This window comes from Oryctolagus cuniculus, chromosome X (genome assembly GCF_051225735.1).
Source record: "Oryctolagus cuniculus isolate XC-2025 breed Fujian yellow rabbit chromosome X, ASM5122573v1, whole genome shotgun sequence".
Classification (NCBI taxonomy): domain Eukaryota; kingdom Metazoa; phylum Chordata; class Mammalia; order Lagomorpha; family Leporidae; genus Oryctolagus; species Oryctolagus cuniculus.
This window is the reverse complement of record NC_142888.1, coordinates 51,864,053-51,883,564: the sequence shown is the minus strand read 5'-3', so window position 1 is coordinate 51,883,564 and position 19,512 is coordinate 51,864,053.

The following is a 19,512-nucleotide window of genomic DNA, read 5'->3' as shown; positions in this document are numbered from 1 at the left end:
CAAAAGGTCGCTTTAAAAAAATCCTATTCCCCTCCTCTGGCTCTTGAAGAAGTCTGTAATGTAGAAACACTGAAAGCCATTTAAATGCACCTCAGCAGGGTACTGTTTAAGTAAGCACTGTTTCAATCACATGAAAGGATGTTAGGCGCTGTATAAAATAACGATGGGGAGATTTTGTGTACAGATAGGGAAATGGTCTTAAGGAAGATTACAGACCAAGATACAAAATATGACCTTTTTTTTAAAAAAGTATATACAGTGTACTATGTAAGCATATAAAGAACAGGAAGGCTATACAGCAAAGAGACCAGTAGTTCTTTCTAGTACAAATAGGTGGTTGTGTATGTTTCTGTGTATTTTCCAAAGTCTCCCTAATGGTGCAGCATAGTGTAGTTAATAAGCATGAATCCTGGAATCAGATTGCCTGGTTTCAAATGCCTGCTCCACCATCTTGTCTGCTATCTTTGCTGCCTTGGGAAAATTACCTCACCCCTCTTGGGCTCGGTTTCATCATCTGTGAAATGGGGTTGATGATAACAGTAGATACTTACAGGGTGTTAAGAAAATTAAGATCATATTTGTAAAGCTCATAAAACAATGGTTAGCTAATACTATTAGCCTATGACAAATAATTTGTTTAAAGTATTTAAGAGGCCGAGAGAGAGAGAGAGAGAGAGAGCGCTCTTATTTGCTGGCTCTCTCCTCAATGCCTGCAATGGCTGGGACTGGACCAGGTGGAAGCCACGAGCCAGTAACTCAATCCGGGTCTCCCACATGGGTGGCAGGGACCCAAATACCTGAGCCATCACCTGCTGCCTTCCGGAGTGTTCATTAGCAGGAAGCTGTCATGGACAGTGGAGTCGAGACTCAAACGCAGCAGGCACTCCAATACCAGATGCAGCTGTCCCAAACCCTCTTAACCATTAGGCCCAAAGCCTGCTCCGAGATGAATGCTTTTGAATTTATGCCCCCACAGTTTTTCTCCTCTCATCCTCAATCCCTCTTGTCCTCACCACTAATTTGTCTATGATGTCAGGGCTTTCCCTCCCCTCCATGAGAGAGTTGTCCCAGCTTGATGCTACCAGCCAGAATAGATGAGGGTATGCCAAAAAGTTTATGGAAAATGAAATTAAAAGACATATTTATGCTGTCACAAAAAATTTAAAAGCCTTGTATTTTTTTTTAAAGATTTTATTTATTTGAGAGCTAGAGTTACAGTCAGTGAGAGGCAGAGAGAGAGAGAGGTCTTCCTTCAGTTGGTCCACTCCCCAGATGGCTGCAACGGCCAGAGCTGCGCTGATCTGAAGCCAGGAGCCGGGAGCTTCTTCCTGGTCTCCCATGCAGGTGCAGGGGCTCAAGTACTTGGACCATCTTCTACTGCTTTCCCAGGCCACAGCAGAGAGCTGGATGGAAAGAGGAGCAGTTGGGACTCGAACCGGCGTCCATATGGGATGCTGGTGCTGCAGGCGGAGGATTAACCTACTGCGCCCCGGCACTGGCCCTCATATTTTTTTTTCTTACTATGCGTTTTCCAGAAATTTTTTGAAGACCCTGCCTATAGATCCTCCAGCTATGAGTTTAGCTTTGGATACAGACTTGCTGGACTTAGACATGCTTTGTGCCCAAACCAGAAGTAAGGTATTTCTGATATTTTGTCCATTCCCTAACTCAGACATACCATGAAACCTCTCTGTGTTGTGCTATGTGGCTTCTGAACACATCTTGGGCTGTCCTTGTTTTGGGTTGAGAGTGATCAATTCTAGAGAATGTATCCAGTGCCAAGGGGATTATTGCTCCTCACTTCTTTAATATTTATTTTATTTATTTGAAAGAATTACACACAGAGAGAAGGAGAGGCAGAGAGAGAGAGAGAGAGAGAGAGAGAGAGAGAGAGAGAGATCTTCCATCCACTGGTTCACTCCCCAATTGGCCACAATGACCAGAGCTGTGCCAATCCGAAGCCAGGAGTCAGGAGCTTCTTCCAGGTCTCCCACGTGGGTGCAGTGGCCTAAGGACTTGGGCCATCCTCTACTGCTTTCCCAGGCCACAGCAGAGAGCTGGATCAGAAGAGGAGCAGCCGGGACTAGAACCAGCGCCCATATGGGATGCTGGTACTGCGGGCGGTGGCTTTACCTGCTATGCCACAGCGCTGGCCCTGCTCCCCCACTTCTGAAGTGAATCCTGCCCCTCTACCGACTCTCCAAGTCCAGTCAGGAGATTGGGTTAACTATGACAGTGTGGCCTCATGTTCACGGCCAGGAGGCCCAGGAGTCTCCTTTACTTCTGATTTTCCATTGGAAAGAGTTTTTCTTGTAATCACTGGTTATGTCAGTTTGCAGAGTAGGAATGAAGCAAACTAGAGTTTAGATTCCCCCCCAAAGAACCAGTGTGAGTGACTGATGTGTCTGGCACATTCTTGGTGCCTGGAACACCGGAGAACTCCACATATTCAAACAGATAAAGGAAGCACCAATGATAACAAGTAAGCCTGCTTTACGTGACTGACTAGATCCAAAGCTGTGCCTCAAGGCCAGTGACTCCAGGGAGAAAAGGATAGGTGTGAGTCTGCGGGGTTTTCAAGGTCAAAAGCATTTAAAGATAGTCAAATACAAAATCAGGTTCTATCTGGGGCTGGTGTTGTGGCACACAGAGGGTTAAGCCATGGCTTGCCATGCCAGTATCCCATATCAGAGTGCTTGCTTGAGTCTCTGCTGCTCCATTTCTGATCCAGTTCCCTGCTAATGTGCCTGGGTTCCTGGGAAGGCAGTAGATGATGACCCACGTACTGGGGCCCCTACCACTCCCGTGGGAGACCAGGATGGAGTTCCAGGCTCCTGGATTCTGGCTGGCCCAGACCTGACTGTTAAATTTATTTGGGAGGAGTGAACCACCAGGTAGAAGATTTCTGTTTCTCTCCCCCCCCCCCCGCCCTTTCCTTAAAGCAACAAATAAGTCTTTAAAAAAACATCTACTATCTCAAGTACATGGTGTGCATCACAAAGAGAGGGAGCGGTTGTTTGTCCTGACTTGAACATAACACGTTGTATACATGGATTGAATCATCAGGTGGTATTACAGAAATCTGTACAAATGTTATGTGTCAGTTAAACATAAAGGATGGGATGGGGAATATTATAACATTTTAAGTGTTATTTCTGGAATGTGAGTTTATCTTTTATTCTCTTCTGCTTATGTTATATTCTGTGATATCACTTGGCATGTGTATTTTGTTATTCATAAAAAAAAGCAACAAATGTTATTTGAACAAGCAACAACAACAAAAAGCCAGCTTCTGTATAGGGTTAAGTCTGCACCAGCCTGGGGAGGCAGATTGCAGAGGAGTCTGTGAAGGAGTGACAAATTAACTGGAGAGGGCAGGGGGAGCAGAGAGGAGAAAATTCAGCCTTGAAACCATGGTAACGGCTGCTGGAGTGTGCACAGTGACTCAGAGCTAGTAATGGCTGCTTTCTTTTCCGCTAATTACTGCCTCAGATGGATCTTCCGCACACTGCTTACACAAGGTAAATCAGGAGGGAAGCGGGCAGCCCTCTCCCCAGGACCGACGTGCCAACCTTGGCCCACACTCACTGCCCGTCCCCACCTGCTCCACCACCAAAGCAATACAGCTCCTTTCCTACTTGAGATCTCGACAGAGCTTATTCTGAAAACCCTGGAACAACAAAATACAGAGATCTAGTTGCTCCCCAAACCAGGTGATCACTGTAGGGAGCTCAGGGCCCCAGACCCTGGAGGCAAGGGGAGAAAAAAAGATCACCTTTGGAAACTGAATCCAGGGGAAAAAATCAGTACACAGTGGATGAGATCAGCCGCCTGTGAAAACAGCTGCCCATCATAGCGAATGGGTGCAGATATATTGCTGATCAGGCTGTGTGTCTCCCTGACTGCGGCCAGTGCTGAAGATTTTTCTAGTGACTGGTGTTTTAAAAAGGGCTTCAGGGAAGAAGACTCTGTCTATATTTGTCCAGCATTGTCCAAGCAAAAGAATCAGTTTCTGGAAGACATTACTATTCCACTCTCTGGTGAGGTGGATTGTTCTCAGAGGCAGTGACAAACAACTCTCACACACAACATACATCCTATAAGCCACGAGCCTTCCCTTCATGATCTCTTTTAATTTCCACAAGGGTCTTGTTTTCAAAATGGCACCATTACCATTTCAGGGCTGTAGAAACCGGCTCAGAGAAGTTGAGAAATGTGCCTCAGATGTCACAGCAGCTAGGGTCATTGATGGGGCTGGGCTCAGAACTCAGATCTCTCTCACTTCCCCACTGGTACCCTTTCTATGATACCAGGCTGCTGCAGGCTTTGACATCCTCTGAATGAAATCCAAGCATACTCAGTTCCCTTTGTTCTCAGTCTGTGTTCACCAAGGCAGCTTTACAGGGACCATGAGGTCTCCAGGGGACACTCTGTGCCAGAGGCACCTGGGTCTTGTGCCCCCAGCATGGGACGTAAGTAAGTTAGTTAGCCTTAGGCTTATCATCAATGTTTTGGTTATGAGTAACGTGGAACATGTTTACTTCGGTCTGTTGTGCTGGACCTCTCAGTCCACAAAAGCACAGAGGCAAGGAGAAGGAGCAGGGCATGGCTAGGGGACACTAAGCAAGAACACTGTCGCTGACGCAGAGGGGAGATGCTGGGGAAGAGGTCTTCGGCATCATCATCCTTGGGAACTGGTCCCCATGTCCAGTGCATGCTGCCTCCTAAACAGCTCTTCCCTATGCCTGCAACCGCATTATTTTATGGGGGACTATGACAGAGTTATCACATATCTATTCATGATTCCATCTTATTTTAAAAATTATATTTATTTATTGAAATATTTATTTATTTGAAAGTCAGAGAGTTACTCAGAGACAGGGAGAGACAGACAAACACACAGACACAGAGATCTTCTATCTTTTGGTTCACTCCCCACATGGCTGCAACAGCTAGGGCTGGGCCAGGCTGAAGCCAGGAGCCAGGAGCTTCTTCCAGGTCTCCCACGCAGGTGCAGGGGCTCAGGGACTTGGACCATCTTCTACTGCTTTCCCAGGCCATAGCAGAGAGCTGGATCAGAAGAGGAGCAGCTGGGACCCATATAAGATGCAGGCGTTGTGGGCAGGGGCTTTATCCACTATGCCACAGGACAACGCTGGCCTCAATTTATTTATTTTATTTGAAGAGAGGGAGGGAGAGAAAGAAAGAGAGAAAGAGAGAGAGAGAGAGAGAGAGAGAGAGAGAGAGAGAGAATCAGTCTTCCATTTGCTAGTTCACTCCCCAAATGCCTGCAATAGCTGGGGCTGGGCCAGGACAAAGCCAAGAGCTGGGAAACTCATCTGGGTTTTCCAGGTGGGCAGCAGGGACCTAGATTCTTGAGCCATCATCTGCTGCCTCCCAGGATGTGCATTAGCAGGAAACAGGACTCAGAGGCAGGGCTGGGACTCGAACCAGGCATTCTGGTATGGGATGTGGGCATCCCAAGCAACATCTTAACCTGCTGCACTAAACACCCTGCCCTTCCAACTTATTTTTGTTGTGTGGCAAAGCAACTTACAGACAGCTCTACAACTCCATTCTCAAACAGTTCAGGAGCCATAATGTTAACTAGGATTCACCAGTTATCTCCAGCACTTGGCCTCTCCCCTCCTCCCCACTGCCACATGCCTCTGCACATTTTCTGGGACCACTGGAACAGCCTCCACATCGATTCCCCTACTGCCAATCTCACCCCATTCAAACTATCCTCTGGCATCTGAGAGGGAGCTCCCAGAAACACAGACCTGAACACACCATCTTGCCCATCTCCAACTCCCCCAGTGAAGACCCCTCAAAGGCTCCCCATTGTCTGCTAGGGTAGTGTTTGCTCCTTAGCCTGGAGTTCCTAGGGCCTTTACGAGGACATTTGCAGCCTGAACTCTTTGGAGTCCACACTGGGCTCCAAAGACATCAAGTTATCATTTATAGGCCCTCTCGTAAGACTGCACATGCTGTTCACACTGCCTAGAATGGTTTACTCACATTTTTCAAGAAATTATTTGTATGTTATTATTTTTAAAATTTTTAAAACAGAACCAGAAAAAAATAGATAAAGAGATCTTCCATGGGCCAGCGTTGTGGCATAGGGGGTAAAGCCGCTGCCTTCAGTGCTGGCATCCCATATGGGTGCTGGTTCTAGTTCTGGCTGCTCCACTTCTGATCCAGCTCTCTGCTATGGCCTGGGAAAGCAGCAGACGATGGCCCAAGTCCTCGTGCTCTGGCACGAATCAGCGCAGCTCCAGCCATTGCAGCCATTTGGGGAGTGAACCAGCAGATAAAAGACCTCTCTCTCCCTCTCTCTCTCTCTTATGTATACATGTACTGAAATGTCATACTGTACCCACAAATACGTGCAATTACTATGTCAATTAAAAATAAATAATTAGGAGCTGGCATTGGAGTGCAGTGGGTTAAGCCACCACTTGCCATGCCCGCATACCATATAGGAGTGGCGGTTTGGGTTTCTGATCCAACTTCCTACTAATGTGCCAAGGAAGACAGTAAAAGTCTTTAGGCCCCTGCCACTCATGTGGGGGGACTAGAATGGAGTTCCTGGCTCCTAGCTTCAGCCTGGGCCAGCCTTGGCTCTTGTGGTCATTTAGGGATTGACCCAGCATATGGAAGATCTCTCTCTCTCTCTTTCTCTCTCTCTCTCTTTCCGTGTGTGTGTGTGTGTGTGTGTGTGTGTGATTCTGCTTCCAGGAGGTGGTGGCTCCTGAGCTCAGTCTCAAAATAAGACAGATCAAAAACGGAGGTAGAGGCAGGCATTTAGAGCAGAAGTTATAATGCCACTTGTGACATTCACATCCCACTTGGGAGAGCCTGCGTTCAATCCTGGCTCCACTTCCTATTCCAGCTTCCTGCTAATGTACAGCTTGGGAGGCTGCATGTGATGACTCCAGTACCTGGGTCCTTGCCACCCATGCGAGAGACCCCAGGAGAGTTCCTGGTTTCTGTCTTTGGCCTGGCCCAGCCCTAGCTATTGTGGGCATATTTTTTAAAAAGATTTATTTTATTTATTGGAAAGGCAGAGTGACACAGAGAGAGGGACACACACACACACACACACATTTTTTTTCCGCTGGTTTGCTCATCTTCCCCTGCTTCCCCAGGCACATTACCAGGGAACACTGGGACGCCAGTGTTGCAGCAGAATCTTAACCTGCTACACCACAACACAGGCCCATTGTGGGCACTTGAAGCCTGAACTGGCATGTGGAAGATCTCTCTTTAAAAAAAATTTATTTGAAAGGCAGAGTTACAGAGGTGGAGGCAGATAGAGAGAGAGGTCATCCATCTGCTGGTTCACTCCCCAAATGACTGCAATGGCTGGAGCTAGGCTCATCCACAGCCAGGAGCAGGAACTTCTTCCAGGTCCCCCACATGGGTGCTGGAGCACGAGGACTTGGGCCATCTTCTGCTGCTTTCCCAGGCCATAGCAGAGAGCTGGATCGGAAGTGGAGCAGCTGGGACTAGAACCAGCACCCATATGGGATGCCAGCACTGAAGGCAGCGGCTTTACCCCCTATGCCACAACGCTGGCCCCTGGAAGATCTCTTTATCTATTTTTTTTCTGGTTCTGTTTTTAAAAATTTAAAAATAATAACATATAAATAATTTCTTGAAAAATGTGAGTAAACCATTCTAGGCAGTGTGAACAGCATGTGCAGTCTTACGAGAGGGCCTATAAATGATAACTTGATGTCTTTGGAGCCCAGTGTGGAATCCAAAGAGTTCAGGCTGCAGTTACAGACAGTGAGAGGGAGACAAAGGGAAAGGTTTGCCTTCCATTGGTTCACTCCCCAAATGGCCGCTACAACCAGCGCTGTGCCATTCCAAAGCCAGGAACCAGGTGCCTCCTCCTGGTCTCCCACTTGGGTGCAGGGGTCCAAGGACCTGGGCCATCCTCCACTGCCCTCCCGGGCCACAGCAGAGAGCTGGACTGGAAGAGGGGTAGCCGGGACTAGAACATATGGGATGCTGGCGCCTCAGGCTGAGGATTCAATCCCTCTTGGTGGTAATGTAAGTATTTACAGCTCTGTGTGATTTCCAGAGACTGTTTTATGTGCTCCTCCAGCCTGATGAGTATTCATGTGAATACTCAAGGAATACCCTGCACAGATCTCTGGAGTGCTCTCTGTCCATGCAGCGCCCTCCTTTCTGGAACACTTTCCTAATAGCTCTAAGAAGCCTTGGTCTCCCTGGATTCTCAACTCCATTTATTCAACTCAGAAAGTGCACTGGCCTCCAACTAGGTTCTCCCTCCCTACAGCATAGCCTGGAAACTCTGTCACACTAGTAAGCTGCGACAATTATAAGGCTCACCTAGTTTGTTTCCCGTCTCTCAGGGACCACAGTCTTTCATTTTCTGATGTCTAGTGTCTTGAAAACCATATTCCATAGTTCCATATATTCTGTCCATGTTTTGCTATTGTTATTTCAGCCAGGAGGATAAAACTGGTCCCTGTGACTCCATCTTGGCTGGAAAGGAATGTTCCGGACTTCGTGTAAATGGAATCGTACTCTTCTATATCTGGCGTCTTCTGTGAGCAGCAGCATGTTATGGTTTGAATGCCTGTCCCATCCCAATCTCATGTTTAATTTAATAGCCATTGAAATAGTATTAAGAGGTGGTAACTTTAAGAACTGATTAGGCTATGAAGGGCTCTTCCCTTATGAATGGATTAATGCGATTATTGCAGGTATCACAGGAGCAAGTTCATTATCATGGAAGTGGGCTCTTTATAAAAGGACAAGTTTGGGCCGGTGCTGTGGCATAGAGGGTAGAGTTGCCACCTGTGGTGCCTGAATCCCATATGGGCACTTGTTCAAGTCCCAGGTGCTCTACTTCCTATCCAGCTCCCTGCTAACGCACCTGGGAAAGCAGCAGAGGATGGCTCAAGTCCTTGGGCCCCTGCACCCACGTGGACCAGAGGAAGTTCCTGGGTCCTGGCTTCCGCTTGGCCCAGCCCTGACCTTTGCGGCCATTTGGGGAGTGAACCAGTGGATGGAGGATCTCTCTCTCTCTCTCCCCCCCTCTCCCTCTCCCTCTCCCCCTCCCCCTCCCTCCTTCCCTCCCTCCCCCTCCCTCTCTTTCTTCTTCTCTCCTTCTCTCCCCCTCTCCCTCTCTCTCTCTCTCCTCTCTCTGTAATCTACCTTTCCTGGAAGAAGATCCTGGTTCCTGGCTTCAGTCTGGCCCAGCCCTTTTCTCTCTGTAAATCTTCCTTTCAAATAAATATTAAAAATTAATAAAAATAAAAGACAAGTTCTACCCCCTTTCCCTCTCTTTCCCTTCCTTCCTCCCTCCTTCCTGTTTTTACTCTTCCATATGAGATAATGCAGAAAGAAGGCTCTGACAAAATGCTGGAACTTTGATTTTGGGCTTCTCAGCTTCCAGAACTGTGAGGAAATAAGTTTCCATTCTTTATAAATTATCTAAACACTGTTATTTTGTTATAACAGCACAAATGGACTAAGACACAGCAGGGTGTCCTTTTAAAAATTGTTGATAATGGGGTGCACCTTGTGGCACAGCAGGTTAAGCTACTACCTGGGAACCCTGCATCCTGTTGAGGAGTGAACTAGCAGATGGAAGATCCCCGCCCCCCCCCCCATAGTTTTGCATTTCAAGTAGATGGAAATAAATAAATATTTCAAAGAAATTGCTGGTAATATTCCATTATATGAATATGTTCTCACTTTTTAAATGGTCACAAGGAATTCCATTGTACGAATGTAACATAACATAACTAACTGCTTTACTGTTTGTTTACATTTAGAGATTATTTCTAATCTCTTGTTATGACAAACAGTGCTGCAAGGAACATCTTGTAACACATGTTTGCACAGATATGAGGTATTTTTCATATAGATGCTTACAATGGAACACTTGGGGCAAAGTAGATGTGTATCTTGAATTGTTAAGCTTTCATTCAAAGAGATGACCAGTCAATACTTCCACTGACCATGTATAAGGGTGTTTGTTTCTCTAATGACCTGTTATCCTTAATGGAGCTGCCTTGATCACTTACAGCTAACAGTATAACAAGATCTTCCTATAAAGCTTTTCTCTGTAGCCAGGCCATATGATTGCCTCAGGAGGGGAAATCTCCAGCTATCAAGGGGCTCTGATTGCTTCAGAAGTGAATCTCCATTGGATCCCATCCAAGGCCTGTGGTCTGATACTGAATTGGCTTTATAGGGAACCGTGCCATGGCAAGGTGCCAATGTGATAGTCTTTGCTCTGTTGAAATGACGTTCTGAAGTGAAGTCAATTAATTACAGGCTTTGGGGTGACTGATTATAAATCTGTACACATTCCTAATCTTCTCTGAGACTAGGATTACACCTAAAATCTTTCAAGATAGTAATTTTTTAGCAATGTCAGACATGTCACTCTTTGTAACTTCAGTGTAAACTTCAGCTTGCTCCAAAAAGAATATGAAATTCATGTGATCTAATGGGTCACTTTGGCATCTCAAAGTTTTGTTCCTTTTTAATAAAATGTTTTTTTTTAATTTATTTGAAAGGCAGAGTTACAATGAGGGAGAGGGAGAGGGGGAGGGGGAGGGGGAAGGAGAGGGAGAGGGAGAGAGAGAGATCCCATTCACTGGTTCACTCCCAAAATAGCTGCAAATGCTAGGGCTGGGCCAGACCAAAGCCAGGAACCATTATCTTCTTCCAGGTCTCCCATAGGGGTGCAGAGTCCCAAGCACTTGGGCCATCCTCCACTGCTTTCCGAGGCACATTAACAGTGAGTTAGATCAGAACTGGAGCAGCCAGGACTTGAACCATTGTCCACACAGGATGCCGGAATCGCAGGTGGTGGCTTTATCTGCTACTTGCCAGCACTGGTCCAAGTTTTGTTTCTTTTTAACATAATAGTGTGAACATGTGCTTGGCTTGCTTTAAGAGATTAGTATGACTGAGATAGTAATCAATGTTAACTGCCTTAAACCAATACAAAAATAATATACAATGTATCTGGATATGCAAGGAAGTTTACAGTGGGTATAGTGAGAGTGGCTTCTATAGTTTGGACATGGCTAGTCACCCAAGGAACATGTTCATGAGCTGAAAGCTTGATCCCCAGGGTAGGAAATGTGACAGGTGACAGAACCTTTATGAGGTGGGGCCTGATGGAGGGTGATTAGGTTGTTGGGAGCACTGCCCTCTGAAGGAATCAAGGTAGTTCTCGGGGACCTCAGTTCTCATGAAGCCAAGGTGTAATAAAGTAAGGTCACCCCATGCACTTGCCCTCTTCTGCACATGACTGGTTCCTTTTCTATTCTTCTACCATGTTGTGACACTGCCAAAGAGGCCCTAACCAGAGCCTCAGCCAATGAGGTCACCTGATCTTGGACTTTCAGCCTCCAAAACTGTGAGTTAAATAAATGTCTTTTCTTTATCAACTACCCAGCCTCAAGCAGTTTGTTGTAGTAGCACAAAACAGACTAATACTGTGATACTGGAACCCGACTGTCTGGTATGAATCCTGGTTTTGTCACCAAAGATGACAGGTAAATTACTTAGCATTTCTGTGCCTTATCTTTAAAACAGGGATGATATTAGTGTCTTTCTCAAAGGATTTTTGGCAGAATTAAATGAGTTAATTCAAAAAGCACACTTGACATGTGGTATGCTCTCCACAAACACATACAATGATTACGTGTATATGAGCAAGCATTTTTTTTCCTTTTTGACAGAATGTATCCAGTAACATAATCAAAGTTCTGTGAGCTGATTTCCTGGTAGATGGTGGGGTACATAGCTCTAATATACTTTCCCTAGGAACACCTGTGAAGATTTCCAAGAACTATTCCAAAAAGTAAAGAGAAGCAACAACTACACACACATGCACACACAGAGAGACACTTTTAACAACAGTGAACAAAGGTTCATGGGCAGTTTCTGCAGGGACTCAGATAGATCACCTCCAAGGTGGTGACTCCACGGTAGCATGTTGTTCTAGGTATTTGCTAGTAGAACTTACTTACCCTAACCGAATACCTGAATGAGCTATGAGGTGCTAAGGACTAGGGCCAAACCTAGAAGCTGGAGGGAACTGACCCAGAAATATAAACAAAGGTCAGCGCCCATGGATAGCCTGAAGAGAAGGAACTACAGGGGAAGTGGATTTTGTGTAGGAGTTACACACCTGTCTCCCTTTAGATTGTGAGCAACTTGATAGCAAAGGGCTCATATATATAATTTTTAATAATTAGAATAATCAATATTTATTAATAATATTTTATATATAATCTCTCTGTAGGCTGAAGATGACTTCTAAGCATTTGTTGATGAAACTGAATGGCATTAAAACTAAGTTGGCCAGGAACGCTGTGAAAGATTTCAAACCAAGCAGGAGAGAATAAGTAGAGTGGGTTCCTACAGAGAATCTGGGAACAGTATCCCTGAATGTAGCCAAGACAGATGGGTTGACTTCATGAGATTGGCAACACCTCATTAGACAAAGACAACAAAGCCTTACAGAAATTTTAGAAAAAGCTATCTATAATAATATCTCACTATTAACAACTACTGTTCCTTTTGTTTGTTCCCTTGGAATGGTTTGCCAGATGTCTATTACTTTTCATTCATTCAATAAAGGTTTACTGAGCACATGTGCCAGGCATGTTCTGCACATGGTTGTATGTGATTGCAATCATAATTTGCATACCACTTTGTAGCCTGCCTCTCCACTTCCTGTAGCATAAGCCAGCATTTCCCTAAGTGTGCTTTGCTTAGCACAAGCTGTAACCTTTACAAAAAGGTTTCATGATCAAGAATATTTGGGAATGCCAAAGTTTAGAGTCTATCTTGTATAGGTTCACAACTGTTTCCCTTCTTGGTCACTCTTTCTCTACCTGATGTATAAACTGTGGACACACTCAGAGCTCCTCCTGGACTCTCTTCCCTATTTTTTAAAAAAGATTATTTCTTCAAAAGGCAGAGTTGGGGGCCGACGCTGTGGTATAACAGGTAAAGCTGCCACCTCCAGTGCGGGCATCCCATATGGGCGCTGGTTCGAGTCGCAGCTGCTCCTCTTCCAATCCAGCTCTTTGCTGTGGCCCGGGAGGGCAGCAGAAGATGGCCCAAGTCCTTGGGCCCCTGCATCTACGTGGGAGACCCAGAGGAAGCTCCTGGCCCCTGGCTTCGGATTGGCACAGTTGTGGCCAATTGGGGAGTGAACCAGCGGATGGAAGACCTCTCTCTCTCTCTCTCTCTTTCTCTCTCTCTCTCCCCTTCTCCTTCTCTCTCTCTATAACTCTGACTTTCAAATCAATAAAAAAATCTTTAAAAAACAAAAACCCGCAAGGCAGAGTTACAGAGAGAGAGGGAGAGACAGAGATCTTCCTTTCACTGGTTCACTCACTCCCCAAATGCCCACAACAAAGAGGGCTGAGCCAGACAGAAGCCAGGAGCCTGGAACTCTGTCCAGGTCTCCCAACTCGGTAGCAGAGGCTCAAGCACTTGGGCCATCTTCCACAACTTTCCCAGTTGTATTAACAGAGCTGGATGGGAAATGGAGCAGCCAGAACTTGAACTGGACCACTTATAGGATGTCGGTGTTGTAGGCAGCAACATGAACACACTGTGCCACAATGCCAGCCCTTCTCTCTCCTATTTATACTCATTCCTTGGGTGAATTCATCTAGCCTCAGGGCTTTCAACCATCAATAATTGGAGTGATGTTTTGCGACATGCTGACGAAATTTCAAAAAGTTAATGAAAAGATGGGGCCAAAAGATAAGTTGATTATGATCCAAAATACTTTGAAATCCATGCAGTTTTTTCATAATACATATTTCTGTGAACTTTTTGAAGATGCCACATTATGCATGGACTTCAAACATTTTTCACCAAAAATAAACTTTTTTTTTTTGACAGGCAGAGTGGACAGTGAGAGAGAGAGACAGAGAGAAAGGTCTTCCTTTGCCGTTGGTTCACCCTCCAATGGCCGCTGCGGCCAGCACACTGTGCTGATCCGAAGCCAGGAGCCAGGTGCTTCTCCTGGTCTCCCATGGGGTGCAGGGCCCAAGCACTTGGGCCATCCTCCTCTGCACTCCCTGGCCACAGCAGAGAGCTGGCCTGGAAGAGGAGCGACCGGGACAGAATCCAGCGCCCTGACTGGGACTAGAACCTGGTGTGTTGGCGCTGTAGGTGGAGGATTAGCCTAGTGAGCCGTGGCGTCGGCACCAAAAATAAACTTTTAAAATTCCATTTCCCATAAGCTTTCTGAAGTACACTTGTGTTATACAAAGCATGCTACTTTATCTCACTTATTGGAAATATCTTTAAAATCTTTTAATGTCACTTCTGTTTAAATATGGAGAAACTGAAGCTCAGAGAAGCAAATTAACTTGCCAAAGATCACACAGCTAGTGAGGAGCAGAACCAAGATTTGAGTGAATACAAAATCTCTGCTATTTTTATTCCATGAGACTGCAACATGAGGAACATACTTCTGGGAACATTTCCTAAAGTATTTTTTCCCCAAATCTAGGACATTATTAGTAGGTTTTGAAAATACCAGATTATAAAAGTTTTTTTTTTTTTTTAAAGAAAATACTTATTTAGGGGCCGGTGTCTATGGCGTAGTAGGCTAAGTCTCTGCCTGTGGTGGCAGCATCCCATATGGGTGCCGGTTTGTGTCCTGGCTGCTCCACTTCCAATCCCTCTCTGCTTATGGCCTTGGAAAGCACTGGAAGGTGGCCCAAGTCCTTGGGCCCCTGCACCGGTGTGGGAGACCCGGAAGAAGCTCCTGGCTCCAGGCTTTGGTTCTGCCCAGCTCTAGCCATTGCGGCCATTTGGGGAGTGAACCAGCGAATGGAAGACCTCTCTCTCCATCTCTCTCTCTGTGTCTGTAATTCGGCCTCTCAAATAAATAAATCTAAAAAGTACTCATTTATTTGAAAGAATTACAGAGAGAGAGAGAGAGAGAGAGAGAGAGAGAGAGAGAGAGAGAATGAATCTATTTGCTGGTTCACTCTCCAAATGACCTCAACGGCCAGGGCTAGGCCAGATCAAAGCCAGGAGCCAGGAGCTTCAATAAGGTCTCCCACATGGGTCGCAGGGGTCTAAGTACTTGGTTTATCCTCTGCTGCTTTCCCAGGCACGTTAGCAGGGACTTGGATCACAAGTGGAGCAGCTGGGACTCAAACCGGTGTTCGAATGGGATGATTGTATCACAGGCAGTGGCTTAACCTGCTGCACCATGATACCGGCCCCTCTAAAGGTTTCTTTATCGCTAGCCTTCTCAGAAATCTTATTATGCATCCATTCATCCACATCCCATGTGAGAGACCCAGAAGGAGCTCCTGACTTCTGGCTTTGGCCTGGCCCAGTCCTGGCTGTTATGGCCATTTGGGCCATGAACCAGCAAATAGAAGATATGTCTGTCTGTCTGTCTCTCTCTCTCTTCCTCCTTCCCTCCCTCCCCCCTTTCTCTGCTGCTCTGCCTTTCAGATAAATAAATAAAATTAAAAAAAAGAGGAATGACTCTTGGGCTTTGGTCTTCAGCACTGGCATGGATGGTGATGGTGATGCCATTTATTAGAATGCTGACGATATGCAAAGGAGCAGATCTGAGAGGGACACATGACTCAGTGGCCATGCTTTATATGCATTACATCTGAGTATGTATATGCATTACATTTCTGAGTAGCGAGGCCAAGTGGATCACAGGATACACTGGTCAGTGGCTCAGGGAGAGGGAGATTTGGGAGTCACTTCCAGACTCGTTCATACAGCCTTTTCCTTCCTTTGCATAATTCTCCTAGAATAGATCCCCAGAAGTAGGATTACTGAGTAAAATGCTATGAAGCACTTAAAATTTCCCAACACATATTGCCAGATTTTATTTTCAAGGGTGGTATTTATTCAGGGTTTGCAGCCAGTAACCATGCATCAATTGGTACTCTTTCCAGCCTAACATATTGTAATTCTTTCCACCTCCCCTTAATTTTGCTGCTATAGTTGGCAAAAAAATGGCCATTCAGGTTTAAAATTTAGTATGTCTTTACTCATTAGGAAGAATAGACATTTTCCCATATGTTTGCCTCCTAATAGCATCTATTCCTGTCTGTTTGTGCTTTGCTCATTTTTTGTATGGTGCAAGAGTACTCTTGTGATGACTGTGAAGACACAGGCTGGTGACTCTTGGCCTTGCTCTGATAGGCCAAGAACAGAGCAGGGGTGAATAAGGGTCTACATTTGGTGATTACCTCCTTTTTTGGAAATTTGGAAGTTTCTTCTCTGAACTTTTTTTTAATACCCCGTTCTCCTGGTTTGCCACTTGTCTCTGGCTGATCTTTCTCTGTCACCTAAGGGGACTCCTTTTCCTTCAATCTTCCCCGAAATTTGCTATAACTCAGAATTCTATCCTTGGTATATTAGTCAGCTTTTCATTCTTACAATGAAATACATAAGAAACCTCCTTATGAAGGAAAGGCCTTTCTTTAAAATTATTTGGGGGAAGAAGAGAGAGAGAGAGAGAGAGCAAAGAGCGAGAGCATGCACCCATCCATTCATTCATTCCCTAGATATTTGCGAAGGCCAGGCGCTGACGCCTGGAGCCAGAAACTCAATGCTGGTCTCCCATGCGGGTGGCAGGAGTGGGATTACTTGAGGCATCATTGCTGCTTCCTAGGGTCCGTATTGGTAGGAAGCTGCAGTCAGGAGCCTGGTACTTTGATGTAGGATGTGGGCATCTTAACCACTGGGCTAAATGCGTATAACCAAAAGAATTTTATTTTGGCTCGGTTTTAGAGGTTCCCAGCCCTAGACTGGGAAGGCCCCATCGGTTCAGTCATCTAGTGAATCTGGAGGCTGGCAATGGGGGAGTGTGTGTGGAGGAACAATCACATGGTGAGCCAGGAAGCACAGGGAGTGGGCTTTTGAATCAACCCTCTAGATCTGGCAAGAATCTCCCACTAGGCCTAGCTCCCAAACAGCAGAACCGGATTATATGTCTGCCTTCTTAGTGCCATTAACTTTGTGACTTTGGAGTTGAAACATCTATATGAATTTGGGTGTTGTATCCTATTCAAACTATAGCCCTGGGTCTTTAAAATTATTTTCTTATCATAAAATAAGTATGCACACACAGAGAAAGTGCTCACAGCAAATACACAATTTGTAACCTGTAAAAATGGTTAAAATTCAGCACCAATAGAACTTTGACAGCACCTGTAAAATCTCTCATGTGTCTTTTTTAAAAAAGATTTATTTATTTATTTGAAAGTCAGAGTTACACAGAGAGAGGAGGAAAGGTAGAGAGAGAGAGATGTCTTCCATTTGTTGGTTCACTCCCCCAAACAGCTGCAATGGCTGGACCTGCGCCGATCCGAAGCCAGGAGCTAGGAGCTTCTTCCGGGTCTCCCACATGGGTGCAGGGGCCCAAGCATTTGGACCATTTTCTACTGCTTTCCCAGGCCATAGCAGAAAGCTGGATGGGAAGTGCAGCAACCAGGACTCGAACCGATGCCCATATGGGATGCTGGCATTGCAGGCGGCGGCTTTACCCACTATGACACAGCACCAGCCCCATCCCATGTGTCCTTACAATCATAATTCATCCTTCCACTCAGAAATAGTTACTGGTTTTTTTTTAATATTTATTTATTTGAAAGGCAGAGTTAGAGAGGAGGAGAGTCAGAGAGAGAGAGATATATAGAGATAGATGATAGATTAGATAGATAGATGTTGCGATTGATTTCTCAACAATGTTGCAGTGGATTCGTTTCAGAGAGGAGGAGCGTGGTGGGGGCAAGAGGCGCGGAGTCACCACATAGACCCCGGGAGTTGGGTGAAAGCGGGCTTGAGGCAAGCAGGCTGCAGACTCGTTTATTTGAGTTAGTACAACAGCTTATATAGCCAAGACCAGCCAATCCAGTCAAGGGGAGGTCTATGCCCCAACCAATCACAGCTTGTTGCCAGTCAGGCTCTTGTCGCCAGGCAGTTTCTGAAACCATCCAATCACGGCCTGCCGTCAGTCAGGCTCTGTTGTCATGTGGTTTCCTCTGTTGTCATGTGGTTTCCGAAGCCATCCAATCACGGCCTGTTGCCAGGCAGTTTCTGTTGTCAGTGGCCATCTTGGCATGACCTTTCACCTCAGTGGCCATCTTTATATGACCTTTTCACCTCATCCACCACAGATAGATAGATAGATAGATAGATAGACAGACAGATAGATAGAAAGAAAGATAGAGAATCTTCCATTTGCTCGTTCACTCCTCAAATGGCTGCAATGGCCAAGGGATGTGCCAAGCCAAAGCCAGGAGCCAGGAGCTTCATCTGGGTCTTCCATGTGGTGATGCACTTGGCCACCTTCTGCTTCTTTCCCAGGCACATCAGCAGAGAACTGGATCAGAAGTAGAGCAGCCAGGACCCAAACTGGTGCCCATATGGGATGCCGGCATCACGGGAAGCAGCTTAACTGGTTATGCCACAATGCCAGCCCCAGAAGTATCTACTCTTAACTTTTATGATAATTTACTTGCTTTTATTTGTAGTTTTATCACATGTATATGCAGAGAGTATGGATAAGAATAACACATAAGAAAAGAACTAGAAGATTGGATAGGAAATTAGGAGAAAACCTTCATTTGTACTTGGATTTCTGTTCATATTCCCCATTGTTATGTCGCTTTGGGTTTAGCATACTTATCTTTATATATGCCTTTGTTTTAAAAACAATATTATATTAAGTATCTATTAATGGACTTATTTGTTAAAAATATTGAACATAGGCTGGCGCCGCGGCTCAATAGACTAATCCTCCACCTACAGCGCCAACACACCGGGTTCTAGTCCCGGTCAGGGTGCCCAATTCTGTCCCAGTTTCCCCTCTTCCAGGCCAGCTCTCTGCTGTGGCCCGGGAGTGCAGTGGAGGATGGCTTAGGACCTTGGGCCCTGCACCCCATGGGAGACCAGGAGAAGCACCTGGCTCCTGGCTTTGGATCAGTGTGGTACGCCAGCCGCAGCGGCCATTGGGGGGTGAACCAAAGGCAAAGGAAGACCTTTCTCTCTGTCTCTCTCTCTCACTGTCCACTCTGCCTGTCAAAAAAAATATTGAACATATCCATCCTTCCGCTCTTGATTTCTCTGAGAGTAGATGAGGTTTTTCGTGTTTTTTGGACATCTGAATTTCTTCTTTTGTGAGGAGCCCATGCAAGTGTCAGTGAAGTTGAACAGTGTCTTGAAGTAATTGAATTAGAGAGTTGGGAAGATGTGATATTGTAGGGGACTGAAGTTAAGATTTCAGTAGCAGGGCCAGCGCTGTGGCATTGCAGGTAATGCTGCTGCCTGCAGTGCCGGCATCCCATATAGGTGCTTGTTCAAGTCCCAGCTACCCCACTTCCGATCCAGCTCTCTGCTATGGCCTGGGAAAGCAGTAGAAGATGGCCCAAGTCCTTGGGGCCCTGCTCCCACACAGGAGACCCAGAAGAAGCTCCTGGTTCCTGGCTTCAG